The sequence below is a fragment of the Palaemon carinicauda genome, chromosome 10 (genome assembly GCF_036898095.1).
Source record: "Palaemon carinicauda isolate YSFRI2023 chromosome 10, ASM3689809v2, whole genome shotgun sequence".
Classification (NCBI taxonomy): domain Eukaryota; kingdom Metazoa; phylum Arthropoda; class Malacostraca; order Decapoda; family Palaemonidae; genus Palaemon; species Palaemon carinicauda.
The window spans coordinates 20,628,736-20,644,020 of record NC_090734.1 but is presented as its reverse complement, the minus strand read 5'-3'; positions in this window follow the sequence as shown (position 1 = coordinate 20,644,020).

The following is a 15,285-nucleotide window of genomic DNA, read 5'->3' as shown; positions in this document are numbered from 1 at the left end:
ATTTATTATTCTTACGAGTTGCTCTCCTTAGTGTGGGCTATGGCGATACCTTTCGTTAGACTTCTTTATTTTCTTTCTGATTACTTTCACCTGGTAAAGGCTTTTTTTGTGTGTGTGGATAATATGCATTACTTATTTCTTGATGTTTGTCCTTGTTCTGAATTATCCAAACATAAAATTGGTGAATATTTTATTTGAATAATCATAATGTTTAAATGTTTTCAATAGAAAGAGTTTTGAACATCGAATACCTAGAGCATGAAGCAAATCTGAGTATTTTTATGAGACCAGGACGTGGACTAGTTGAATTAGTATTTAAGGATTAAATGCATTCAGACAATGATCAGATGGACTGTCTGATATCTAAGGATGTGTCAGGAGAGAAAAATGATGGAACATACAAGTACATGAAGTCTGAAATTAACTGGAAGACTGACGATGAATGATTGGGTAATGATGAACGGAGGTTAGGAGGACCCTTACTAAAAACTGATATTTGTTATGAACCAGACGTAACATAATTTTATATTTTTGGAGTAAATTTAATTTTCTTCGTTATGGAAAATTCATCAAACGCATAGCGTTCCATTCGATAATAATACAAATTGTTTTAAATATGGGGTCATTATAATACCTGCTTATCTGAATGAAACTTCTGTTCTAATATAAGGTACTAATCAAGGGGTTCCCCCTAAAAAAAGGGTTCACATTCACTATATATATATATATATATATATATATATATATATATATATATATATATATATATATATATATATATATATATATATATATATATATATATATATATATATACATATATATATATATATATATATATATATATATATATATACATGTATATATATATATATATATATATATATATATATATATATATATATATATATATATATATATATATATATGAGTCTATTTTGAGTTTATATAAGAACTTGGAGAGATGAATCAATAACTTTCAGAAGAAATTCTATTCAAAGGAAATATGAATCCAAAGCCATTTGGCACCCTTTCCTCAACAACCGAATATGATTTGAATCCACCATGATCTAAGTCTCCCATTGGGAGACTGATAGATTGTGCTTTGTGAGTCTTCCCCTTGGAATTACTCTCTATAATAAAACCGTTCATAAAAAACAAGTTACATATATGATAACCAAACTGATATTCGTCACAACAGGACGAAGTTACGAGGATTTCAAGCTAACCACCATCATTTCTGCCCAAACACTAAGGTAAATTATACATGAAGCGCCCAATGCAATATGGACTTCACTGCGGAAGAAATATTTGAAAGTAAACAAGTTTCAAACACAAAACAAATATTTATTTTTATTTGAAAAAACTAGTCTTACATATAAAACATATATAATAATTGGTGACCAATATTTTTTTTATCATTAAGCTTAATATAATCATAAATGTATACATCTTATAATAAATATATATATATATATATATATATATATATATATATATATATATATATATATATATATATACAGTATATATATAGATAGATAGATAGATACGCATATATATATATATATATATATATATATATATATATATATATCTATATATATGTATATATATATATATATATATATATATATATATATATATATATATATATATATATATATATATATATATATCAGATATATATATATATATATATATATATATATATATATATATATATATATATATATATATATATATATATATATAGTATATTCAATTATATATATATATATATATATATATATATATATATATATATATACATATAACCATTTTTAAATGATGGTTAAGATTGAAATTCGAAATATACTTCGCACGATGAAAAGACTCATTACTACAATACTGAAGGCTAGTTTTTGGGTAATCATGTAAATCCTTCATTTCACACCACAGGCCAATCTTTCAGTACAAACTAACTCCATACACGGTCAAACTTGTTTACAAACCTCTAGTTTGACAGTCTAACCTACATTTGTGGTGAGCGTGTATAGGGACCCTTCCACTTGAATCCACCTATAACTGTCTATAGGTATCGGTATGTATATACCTACTGTTAGAGCAAATAATGTGGGCAATTTGTTCAATCCGGTTGAATCAAGTTTCTTCACATGTCTGAGAGTGTAGAGTTGAAACTTCGTGAATTATTTTCATGTATTGCAAGTGTCACAAATATCTCATTCTCAAAGAAGAATATTTCCTACTGATTCAGGACATTTGTAAATCTAGTCTAGTTAAATACGACATCATTCGGAGGAATACAGTTGAACTTCGCAAATAGTTATTATAGAATTCCAGTAAAAGAGGAAGCGACCAATAACAAACGGTGTTGTGGTGAATATTCATCAAAGGGCCAGGTTGATCTTATTGACATGTACTCTGTGTCGAGAAGAACCTCGAAATGGATTATGTTGTACCAAGATCACTTGACAAAGTTTTGTGTTCTGCGTCCACTCATATCAAAGCATACAGTTGAATTAGCATTGCAACTAGATGATTTCTTTCTACTTCTTGCTACTCCTGTAATTCTTTAATCAGACGATGCTTCTCAGTTTACTGTTCAGATTAGATTATCACTGAACACTGAACACTGACCTCAATTATCCATCGTTCATAGCAAGCAAAGATACAAACAGCATCAGAACTTTGCAGAGGATACAAATTATGACATAAAGGGCATGCTTGTAGTGTGGATGACTGGCAATAACTTGACGGACTCGGTAATAGGCATAAATCTATTCAGTTATCCAAGAACTGTGATTGCTGTATAAGAATCAAGAGAAATAAATATGCTGCAATGTTCGGTGTGAATGCCAGAGTTGGACTGACATCAACAACACTTCCACAAAAAATCCTCAGTTGGCTGCATTCTGAATAAGACTTCACGACACTGCTTCAGGAATCAGCAACCGATATCACTACGCATGAAACAGAAACTATAAATGTAGAGTCAGTAGCAGCCAAGATAAATGGGCCAGAAATACAGCATGAGCCTACATACATGTATCAACCACACATTCCAACTTACAGCTCCAAGTGAGTCTCAGAAACAACAAGCAGAGCACACTGTACATTGAAGAAAAGCCAAATAGAGTTAATGGAGTGAGATAGGTGACAGCATTGTTCTCCCATTCTTTTAGTTGATCAAGGTCATGACGACCCCAGAAACATCTTGGTGATATAAGTAGCATACAAGATCAATGCTAAGTGGCCACAGAAGGTGGCATTCTAAAAGGAAGCTATTATAGGAATCATTTTGACAGTTTGATATGTGGCCTGAAAGATGGCTGAACATTAAAAGAGACATATATTTTTCTCCAAGAAGCTATTATCATAGAATTTATCAGTGGAGGACAAGGGGTTCTTGTAATTATAGTCGTAGGAAATGTTAAACAAACCAACGGAAATGTTTCATATCTAAACAGCTGTAAAATAATTGATACCATAGTAGTGTCCAATGCAATAACATGTAGCCTAAATCAGTAATTGTGTTGTCATATGTTTTTTTTCTAGTGTCCAAGCAAATTACGTTTGAGCTGCCATCGTACTTTTATACTTTCTGTTAATTTTTATGTTAATAGAACTATTGAGCCATGTCATTTATTTTACACAACCTAGTAGTAACTCAGAAATTGGTTTGGGAGGATATGGCCCCATATATCTCTATGAGGTCACTGGCAGCTGGGTGATGGAATGCTTCTAATCCTGATACCGTGCAGATGAGCTTACTCAATCTAGTATGGACCGCTACGAGTCACTTGCCTTAGTTAGATAGACACTGTATATCACAAGGAACTGGCTATCCTATGACGAATTTAACCTGTACCATTTGTGTGTCACACGATCGTACATAGTAACAACATTTCTCCTTTTGTATATATTATGCTTTGTATCTTTGCTCTCCTCTTGCTCTGACAACAGCTTGTATCAACTGTTAACAGAACCACTTGCCAGTAAATGTGTAAGTAGGCCATCGCTCGTAGCGGTGGCCTCCCGTGTTTCTAATCTTTTCTTTTTCCATGATGCAGGAACGGGCGTACGATTTTTCGAAGACACGGATGCTTGTCGTTCTCTTTTGCCAAGGGAACTCTTCAGGACATGACGTAGTCTATCTAAGTCTGCCAACGTCCGCCTGGTAGCTGCCAACGGATCTGCGATACTCACCTAAGGTTACGAGAACCTCACATTATCATTTGGAAGCGGCAAATTTAATTGGAAGTTTCTCGTTGCTGATGTAACATTGCCAATCCTCGGTGTGGATTTCCTCTCTCATTTCCAGCTTCTGGTTGATATCCCCCACCGACGATTGGTCAACGCAGATCGTACTTGTCGACACCTCTTCAACCTGCCCCCTCCAACCTGGCTCTCCATATCAGCGCACCCATGGATGCCTATGCCAAACTCCTCATGTCGTACCCGGAAGTTTTCCCTCCAGAACTTCGCTAAACACCCACGACTCCTGCTAAACACGGTTTTTATCACCATATCAAGATGACGGGACCCCCAGTCTTTGCCAAATTCAAACGTCTGGCATCAGATCGATTGGCAGCTGCCAAAAAGACGTTCTCCGAAATGAAAGAAATGGGCCTTTACCAAAAGGCATCCAGCCCATGGTCGTCACCCTTACACATTGTCCTGAAGAAAGATGGCTCCTTCCGTCAGTGTGGGGATTACAGGCCCCTGAACATGCAAGCAGGACCGAATCACTACCCCCTCCCAAACATCGCCGACGTGACCTCCTACCTGCACACAGCGAAGGTTTTCTCCACGCTTGACCTCCTGAAGGGGTATTATCAGGTGCCTATGAGCCCAGAAGACATCCCCAAGACCGGCATCACTACTCCCTTCGGTATATACACCTTCAATTACTCCTGTGTTTGCCTTCGTGATGCTGGGGCTGCTTTTCAACGTCTCATGGATGGAATCTTAGGGGACCTCCCCTTTCTGTGTATGTTACGTGGACGACATACTTATGTTCTCTTCCTCAAAAGAGGAACACCTCTGTCACCTGCGCATCGTGCTCGACCACTTACAACAAAATGGCCTTGTAGTTCGGTGCGACACGTGTACCTTTGGCGCCAATGAAGTGTCGTTCTTAGGGCACCGCATCACTCCTAAAGTAGTCCATCCCCTCCCTGAGAAGTTAGCAGCTGTTCAGAATTTCCCCACGCCCTCGAAGGTCAAAGCACTGCAGGAACTCTTGGGCATGATCAACTATTATCACCGTTTTCTGCCAGCCATTGCCGCCACTCTTGCTCCCCTCTACGCCTCCCTCAAGGGTAAGCCAAAAGACCTGAAGTGGGGTCCTATTCAAGAAGTGGCCTTCTGCAATGCAAAGAATACCCTATCAACCGCTGCTGCTCTCACCTTTCCCGTCCCACATGCCCCTCTCCTTCTGTCCACTGATGCCAGCAACGTCGCTATAGGTGTAGTACTCGAACAGGTGGTCAACGGCTCGCCCCGCCAATTGTCATTCTTCAACAGAAAACTGTCCAAGGCAGAATCGGGTTATTCTACCTTCGATCGCGAATTGCTGGCGGTGCACTTGGCTGTCCGTCCCTTTCGCCATTTCTTAGAAGGTATGCCATTCGTCATTCGCACAGACCACATGTCTCTGGTGCACGCCTTCACTAGACAATCTGATGCCTTGTCCGCCCGTCAATGCCGACATCTCACCGCCGTGGCTGAATACAGTTGCACCCTTCAACAAGTCCCTGGGTAAATGAATCCTGTTGCAGATGCCCTGTCAAGAAACATGTTGGCCACCGTTCAACTGGGATTCGATTACAACGCCTTGGCTGAAGCCCAATGACAGGATCCATAGTATCAAGCATTTAGGACATCCTGCACGTCCCTCCGTTGGGAAGACGTCCTCCTCGACGACTCCAACATCACCCACCTCTGTGACATCAGTACTGGTAGACCGCGACCGTGGATTACTGCTCCCGTGCGCCGACATGTGTTTGATTTCATTCACGGCCCTTCACATTACGGCATTACTAAGGATGCTAAGGATTGGGTCCGTGCCTGTATTTCTTGCCAAACTTCCAAAGTACATCGACACACCAATTCAGGAGTGGGCACCTTTCCTCAACCTCAGCGTTATTTCGCCCACATTCACATTGACGTTGTAGGCCCCCTACCCATATCACAAGAACATCGTTACCTGTTTACCGTCATCGACCGCTCCACTCGTTGGCTTGAAGCCATTCCCATGGAAACTGCAACGTCCGCCTCAAGTACATCTGTCTTACTCTCAGGATGGATAGCAAGATTTGGTATCCCTGAGCATATTACTTCTGTCAGGGGTACCACTTTCACCTCTCAATTGTGGACATCATTAGCGAATCTTCTGGGCATCACCCTACATCAGACAACTGCCTACAAACCCGCTGCCAATGGAACGTTTTCATTGCACCCTCAAAACAGTTTTGAAATCCCGCTGCAAGGACTCCAACTGGTTTACTCAGCTTCCTTCGGTTCTCCTGGGACTAAGAACTACTCCTAAAGACGCCCTGGACGTCTCGGCAGCTGAAATGGTTTAGGGCAACCCGTTGGTCATCCCTGCCGAATTTTTTTCCTTCTACAACCTCCTCCAAATATCTCCAGTGCATACGTCACGTCATGGAAAAATTTACTCTATGCCGCCAGACTTACAAGCCCCCAGCGAAGCATTACATACCGACAGACTTGCACTCTGCAACACACGTCTTCCTACGCAACGACACTAGCAAACCATCGCTAGCACCCACTTACACAGGCCCTTTCCTTGTGATCCGACGCAATCCGAAAGCATTCATACTAAACGTTCGTGCCAAAGAAGACTGGATCTCCATTGATCATCGTATATATTATCCTTTCTATCTTCGCTCTCCCCTCGCACTGACAGAAACTTGTATTAACATGTCTGCCTATTTCATTGTTAATTGTGACCTTCTTGCCGGGACCTAGTGTGTTTATATACCAGATGTGTCTATAATAAAGTACTCAGTTGCATTCATCTCGCCTTTGGTTCACAACCTCTCTTGGCTCGTCACAAACCTATGAATCATCAATGGATTTAGTCAGACAATAGAAAGATAATATGACTGAATGACTCCCAGTCCCTCGCGTGGCGGAAGGCTAAGAATCTCCCGGTTAATAAATACTAAAGAAAAATTGAAAACTGGTGATTTCAATATTAGAACCATGAATCAGATTGAGAAATTAAAGCAAGTGGAGAATGGATTTATGAAACAGAGTTATGATATTTTGGCTCTAAGTGAAACATGTTATAAGAGGATTGGTAAGGAAAAATTTGACCAAGGGAATATATATATATATATGTATATATACATATATCTATATATATATATATATATATATATATATATATATACATATAAATATATATATATATATATATATATATATATATATATATATATATATATAATTATATATATATATATATCAAATATATATATATACTGTATATATATATATATATATATATATATATATATATATATATATATATATATATATATATATATATATATATATATATATATATATATATATATATATAGATAGATAGATAAATATATATATATATATATATATATATATATATATATATATATATATATATATATATATATATATATATATATATATATATATATATTTATATATGTATATATTCATATATATATATATATATATATATATATATATATATATATATATATGTATATATATATATTTATATATATATATATATATATATATATATATATATATATATATATATATATATATATATATATATATATATATTATAGCCACGAAAGGAAAAATTAAAAAGACTTGATTGGAGTCAGTACTTTCATCCACTCGGCACATTATCAAACTCAGCAATGAGAATACATATACAAAAAAATCGTATTTATACAAGATTTATATATGGAATTTTTTGAATCTAGATTAATTCCTTCAGTGTGGTCTTCCCAAATTTTGTGGTATCGATATATCGATGATGTTCTAGGTATTTTAGAAGAAAATTTTAATATTGAGGGTTTTGTTTCAATCATTAATTCATTAGTACCATCAACAAAATTCACTATAGAAAATGAAGAAAATAACCGTATCCTATTTTTAGACGTTTTAATAGTTAGAGAAACAGATGAATTTAAGTTTTCCATATATAGAAAGCCTACAAATAATTATTCATATGTACATTTTTACTCCGGTCACTCTAAAAATATAAAGCATTCAGTTTTTTCCTCCATGTACCTTAGGGCATTGAGAATTTGTAGCCTAGATTACATTGAGGACGAGTTCACTAAAATAGAAAAAATTGCAACAGATCTTTGTTATCCCAAATATTTCTTAGAAAAATGTATGAATAAGGCTAAGAAAACATTTTATAGTGTCCAATTAGAGAGGAGTAAAACAATTAATAATATGCTTTGTTTGCTATTTCATGTTTGTTTTTCAGATGTTATACCCCTTTTGAAAAAAGTAGACATTGCTGTAGTGTTTAAATATAATTGTACATTAAAAATCATGTTAATTAAGAATAGTTCTGGAAATGATAATAATGTAATATAAAGCATTCCTTGTTGAGAGTGTAACCTATTTTATATCGGCCAAACAGCAAAAAGTATACCAGTCAACAGCATCAGGTGGCCGTCTCCAGGTGTTCTCATAATAATGCCTTGGCCTACCACTGGTTAGGGTCAAGTCACAGAATTGGTTGGGCAAAGGCGGAAAAAGTAATCCATGTAAATGACTATTTTCAAAGGAATATTGTTGAATCATTTTTAATCTCCTGTACTCAAGGTAGAAATTTGAATCTAAGCCCAGGTCTGTTTTCCGTTAATCCAGTATTATCCTTTTATCTAAAATCTGACATCTCCGGAATTATTAAGAAACTGACAGCTGTTGGATCCTCTTCTCCTGTATAAATACGATGTTTTTGTATATGTATTCTCATTGCTGAGTTTGATAATGTCCTGAGTGGATGAAAGTACTAACTTCAATCAAGTCTTTTTCATTTTTCCTTTTGTGGCTAAAATACATTTTATATTCATCACATGTCAGCTTTCGTGATTTCTACACACACACACACACACACACACACACACACACACATATATATATATATATATATATATATATATATATATATATATATATATATATATATATATATATATATATATATCATCTCCCTCTCTGCCTATTGACGCAAAGAGCCTCGGTTAGATTTCACCAGTCATATCTATCTTGAGCTTTTAATTCAATCCTTCTCCAGTCATCATCTCCTACTTAGCGCTTCATAGCCCTCAGTCATGTAGGCTTGGGTCTTCCAACTCTTCTAGTGCCTTGTGGAGCCCAGCTGAACGTTTGGTGAACTAACCTCTCTTGGGGAGTTCAAAAAGTATGCCCAAACCATCTTCATCTACCCATCATCATAATCTCATCCACATATGGCACTCAATTAATCCTTTCTAGTCCTGTCCTGACATTTAATTCCCAATATCCTTCTGAGAGCTTTGTTTTCAAATCTACTAAATATATTGGAGATTGTTCCATTGTCATACCATGACTCATGTCCATAGAGTAACACCCATCTCACTAAACTGATATATATAGTCTGATTTATATATGTAATATTAGGCGACTTGATTATTAAATTTTACGAAGCATAGCCATTGTCTGATTTTTTTTTTCAATCTTTCGCTAAACTCTAACTCTAAAAACACTGTATTGGAGATCATTGTTCCTAAATACTTAAATGATTCTAACTAATTAATCCTTTCTCTTTCCAATGATATTTCTTGTTCCATTGCATACTCCGTTCTCAACATCCGTGCCTTTCTTCTATTTATCTTCAGCCCCACCTCGTGTGATATTTCATGCATTCTGGTAAGCAAGCATTGCAAATCCTGTGTGTTCTGCTAACAAGGCCAGCATCATCAGCATACTCTAGGTCTGTTAAATTCCTATCACTGATCCAGACTAATCTTTCTCCACCATCTCTGACTGTTCTACGCATTACAAAATCCATGCGGAGGATAAACAACATAGGTGACCACCTATTCCCTTGGAGTACTCCGCTCCTTCCTGGGAATTCATTTAATAAGACTCCATTAACTTTGCACTTGCTACGGTCATGAACAGACTTATTTAAATTCACATATTTTAGAAGAATTCCATGGTAATGCAGGACTCTCCACACAATTGGCCGGTGCACACTATTAAAGGCTTTTTCATTGTCCACAAATACCATCAAAAAGGGGATTTCTATATTCCACGCACTGCTGTAAAACACGTCTCAAAATGAAAATTTGGTCAGTGCAACTTCTACTTTTCTAAATCTTGCTTGTTCATCTTTCAGCTTTTCCTCAATCTTTCTCTCCAGTCTCTTTAGAATACGCATACTATATATATATATTTATAACAACTGACGTAGGTGTTATGCCTCTGTAATTATTGCAATCAGTCAGGTCTCCCTTTTTTGCTATTTTTATCAACACTACTAACTCCCATTCATCAGGTTTGGCCTCTTCATGCCACATTCGACAAAATAATCTTGTAAGTAGTCGTGGAGTTTCTTCATTTTTGGCCACTATCATCTCTCCAGTTATTCCATCGTATCCCAGGGCTTTCCGTCTCTTTATTTTTTTTTTTAGAATAGCTTCGACTTCAAACACACTGAATTCATTCTTGGGCACATCAAGGTGTTCTTCAACTTCAGGTATAGCAATCAAATTATTTCCTTCATATTACCTATTCATAACCTAACTAAACTGTTCCATCCGACGTTGTCTTTTTTCATCTTATGTTGCTATAACAGAATCATCTCCCTTTTTGATAGGTATATGCTGCTTCTTCTTCGCCCAGTCGAGATTTCATTAATAATTCTATGATAAATTCTTACACCATAGCAACTTCCTGAATTCATAGCTTTGCCAGCCTCATCTGCTTTACTGTCTAAATATTCTCAACAGTCGTTCCTGGCTTTTCTTTTGACCTTACTTTCAATACTGGAATACTTAGCATGGTGTACCTAGTAATTTTTAATAATAAATTTCTGTCTTTGTCTCCTTTTTAGTGTTACATGTATCATTTGATATCCATGGATTTCTCCTAGTTACTGAGTGTTCCAAGACTTCACTACCAACTGACTGATATATGTTCTTAATATCATACCATTCTTAACTAATTGTCTAATCTTTGTCTCTTAAAGCCTATAAGACTGGAAATTGATTTTTACATGCTATTGAAAATATTTCTCTTTGCTATTTTTCTAAAAGCTTACTTGTATCAAACCTAGGTATTCTATATATCTTTCTGTCGGGTGCTTTCAGTTTTAATTCCAGTGTGGAAATAAGGAGGTGGTGATCACTACCAATATGCACCTCTGTAGTTTCTTACATTTCTCAGAGTCCTTCTTTTCTCTTTATTAATGGCAATTTGATATATCTGATTTTTGTAATTGCCACATGATGAAGTCTATATATACTTGTAGATGTTCTTGTGTAGAAAAAGAGTACCCCCAATGACAAGATTGTTTGCTAAACACAAAGTTATGAAATGTTCTCCATTTTCATTTGCAACTTCGCCAAGACCCTCGACATCCATCACATTCTACATCCCTTGATTGTTTCTTCCAACTTTAGCATTGAAGCCGCCAATCACCATCTTCATATCTGTCTCAGGGATTTCATCTATTATCCTCTGCAATTCTTCATAGTATTTGTCTTTGCTTCCTTCAGGGGAATCATTTGTTGGGGCATAGCAAACTATGATACTCATATTTCACTGTTTTGATTTGAACTTTGCTAGTAAGATCAACCGTCAGGAATCAGGAGTAAAAGCCGAAGAGACAGCTTGCCCATCGCCTTAAACAAAATCCGTCACCCTGCTGCCAGTGACTTCATCGAGATTTACGAGGGCATTTCCTCCACACCCAAAGCTCTCATTACTCCACCAAGTTGCTCATCCGCTTATACGAGTATAACCGTTGCCAAACATGGATTGCTAAGATATTCCCACTAGCACGGTAGATATACCGCCTAGCTTGGTAGATATATCTCATACCATGGTCCTTCTCTCGTTATCAATGGTTATGTAATCTTTTAGTTTTTTTGTAAGTGTCGTATGGTGAAGTCCATCTATATTTGTGGATGTCCTTGTGCTGGAAAAAGAGTACCCTCAATTGAAAGATTATTTTTTTTAACAGAAACTTATAAAATGTGCTCCACTATCATTTCCAACTTCACCAAAACCATCAACACCGCTCACATCCTCTACACCTTGATTATTCCTTCCAACTTTATAAACCTTTTCCGTGGCAGTAGTCTAATTTCAGTGCCCACTAATTCCAAACTAAACTTACATATCGAAAAACAAATAATGATTCTTACAATTTGATTTTGCAAACTAAATAAAAAATGAACAATTTTGCCAATTTAAAATAACTTAACATCTTTTGCACAATCACCTGATCTTCCTGTACATTTACTTTACTTGAAATTTTTGAAGATTTATTTTAATTTTTCCAATGTTATTGTTTGCAATTCTCCTAGCTATAAGTTTCTTCCGAATTGTCTTATATAAGAAGGATGTCTCGGATTCAATATAATTATTTCTGAAGTGTAGCTGGCACACCTGAAAAGTGTTTAAATGCAATATTAAAGTACAAAACGCATTTTCATAAAAATGAGAGAGAGAGAGAGAGAGAGAGGGGGGGGGGGGTCAGCCGAAGAATGAGGAAGCAAGAATTGGAAGAGAAGAGATCAAAGTGAGAATGAAGTAGTAAGTAGTAAGGGGGGAAAAAAAGGTGTGAATGCCGAAGTAATTTTGTAAACAGTTTAGTAATCTTTTCATCATTGTACAAGAGTCTAATATTCTGTGACCAATACAACATAAAACATATAATGCAATTATAAATATCAAAACAATAAATATAGTACTTCCTCTACTGCTATAGTTATAAACATACCGGGTTCTCTTAATGGCGTGCAATAAGTATAGTCAATTCTTTTTAGTGAGGCAGATTTACACCGACTCGCAGGGGTGCCCTTTTAGAACGGAACAGTTTCCAGCTCTCTGATTGGTCAGAATGATCTTGTCCAACCAATCAGCGATCACGAAACTTTTCCGAGGTAAAAGGGCACCCTAGCGAGTCGGGGCAAATCTGCCTAACTAAAAAAAATGACTATAGGCTTTCTTCATCAGCATTTAGAAAGGAAAACACTCAGTTTCGGTCCAGTTCATTAATTTCCTTTGCAGTTTGGCACATAACACATAAAAGGGATTAGCCTGGATTCCAAAACAATCAAGTTTTCTGGAATAACAGCAGAAAACTGTGAAGAAATAGAGCGCGACCCTTTTACTCACTGCATATAGTAGCTGTGTGAAAGCACTACTCGTAACACATTGGGCCTTTCTTAACCCCCCCCCCCCCCCCCAATTACCGGCCTTCAGTTGAGACGGCCTTGAGTCAGTCCATACCTGTTAATCGTTTGGATCACTTAATTTCCTATCTTTTCTCGACGGAAAAAAAAAGTTTCAAATGCCTTAAGTATGTCCTGTTTTTTGGTTGTTATGGTAGAGGGAAATACGATAAAGATATCTCATTCTACCTCCTTCCAAAAGATGAAAACTTCAATAGAAATGGGCACACCTCTGTCGTAGCGAGTTAAAATTTTCCTTTACAGAGGGAAGTTTCTTTACTTGAGACCCAATGATTCAGATAAAGTATGCAAAGAGAAACTTACCATAAGGTTCATTGCACAACAAGTAACATGAAAAACTCTCTCAATCCAGGGGAAATTATATAACACTAGAAGGGGAACTCTGCCTTCCAGAGATGACATTTGCAGCATTCGATGATATCCAAGAGGAGCATTCTATAGACATGACATTTCAGGAGACCTTGGAAAAATACGTTGCATTGTATGAAAATTCCTTCAGTAACCATTGTTAATAACCGTACTTGATTCACATGAAGGAACCTGGATAAAAGAGATTTCTAAATCCCAAGGAGCGCTTGCTCATCACAGTGATGAATACCTATATAACAATTAGAAAAGATGGAGAGGTTGCTTAAGTGCCGCCATGGAGAGACAGTGTTAAAGACTAGTAATGGAATCATTAAGAAATTGTCGAGTGAGGTTAAAAGTTTTGTTGACTTACCTGAAGAGGTAATACGTTATTAGGCCTATGTCTTCTGTGGACTGATCTTTTAGAATACTGGATTTAAACAGAACGGTTAAAAAATATCAAATGTTTCAAGTGAACTTTCTATTATTAGATATCAGTGTCCTTATATTGTATATCTATTATTACATATATACCTTACATACAAAGTTTTCAATATAATTTTCTTATTTCCTTTGAATAGAATATTAATTCACAAGCTGTAATGTTTAACTATTGATAAAATAATAGTTTTCAGTCAGTCATTTCTCTATTTTTTTTATAAAACTAAAAACAAAACCCTAAGCTGTCTTTCTAAACAACGATTAATAAACAATTTATCTCTCTCTCTCTCTCTCTCTCTCTCTCTCTCTCTCTCTCTCTCTCTCTCTCATTCACACACACAGACAAGTAAAATAAAACTGAATTAGAGGAAAAGGATTGACGTATAATTTTTCTTTACTAGTACAGACTTTAAGGTTTTCTGATGATCTGTCAAAGAACTTGATCTCTTCACACCTATTGTCAAACCATTAAATGACGATACAGAGGAAAAAAAGGATTCCCCATGGAGGATTGGAAAACCTGGGCTGTTATGGAATTTACAATTTCGTAGGATCTTCTCATTACCTATTGGTCTTTAGAGACAGGCTAATCCGTCTTTTACTAGACTAGGTAAAAGAAACAAACTACGAAGGCCACAAAAACAAATCTATAACAAATGATATCATTTAATTACACATGAGATAAAAATAGAGTTGAGTATTTCATTCCAATATAGGTTAATGACTGCACATACCCGAGATGCCGCCATTTGACGGCAGCTCTTGACCGACCTTGGGTCATGCAGTCCCTTCTGCTAGTCCGACTACATCACCTCGAACGGAATGAAATGTACATGGGCCGTATAGTAGCTGAGATTGGGAAATCCACTTCTCTACCACCTCAGGTAGGTGGACACTTTGCCGCCTTGTAATGGAGGAATTCGAGCTCTCTCTCTCTCTCTCTCTCTCTCTCTCTCTCTCTCTCTCTCTCTCTCTCTCT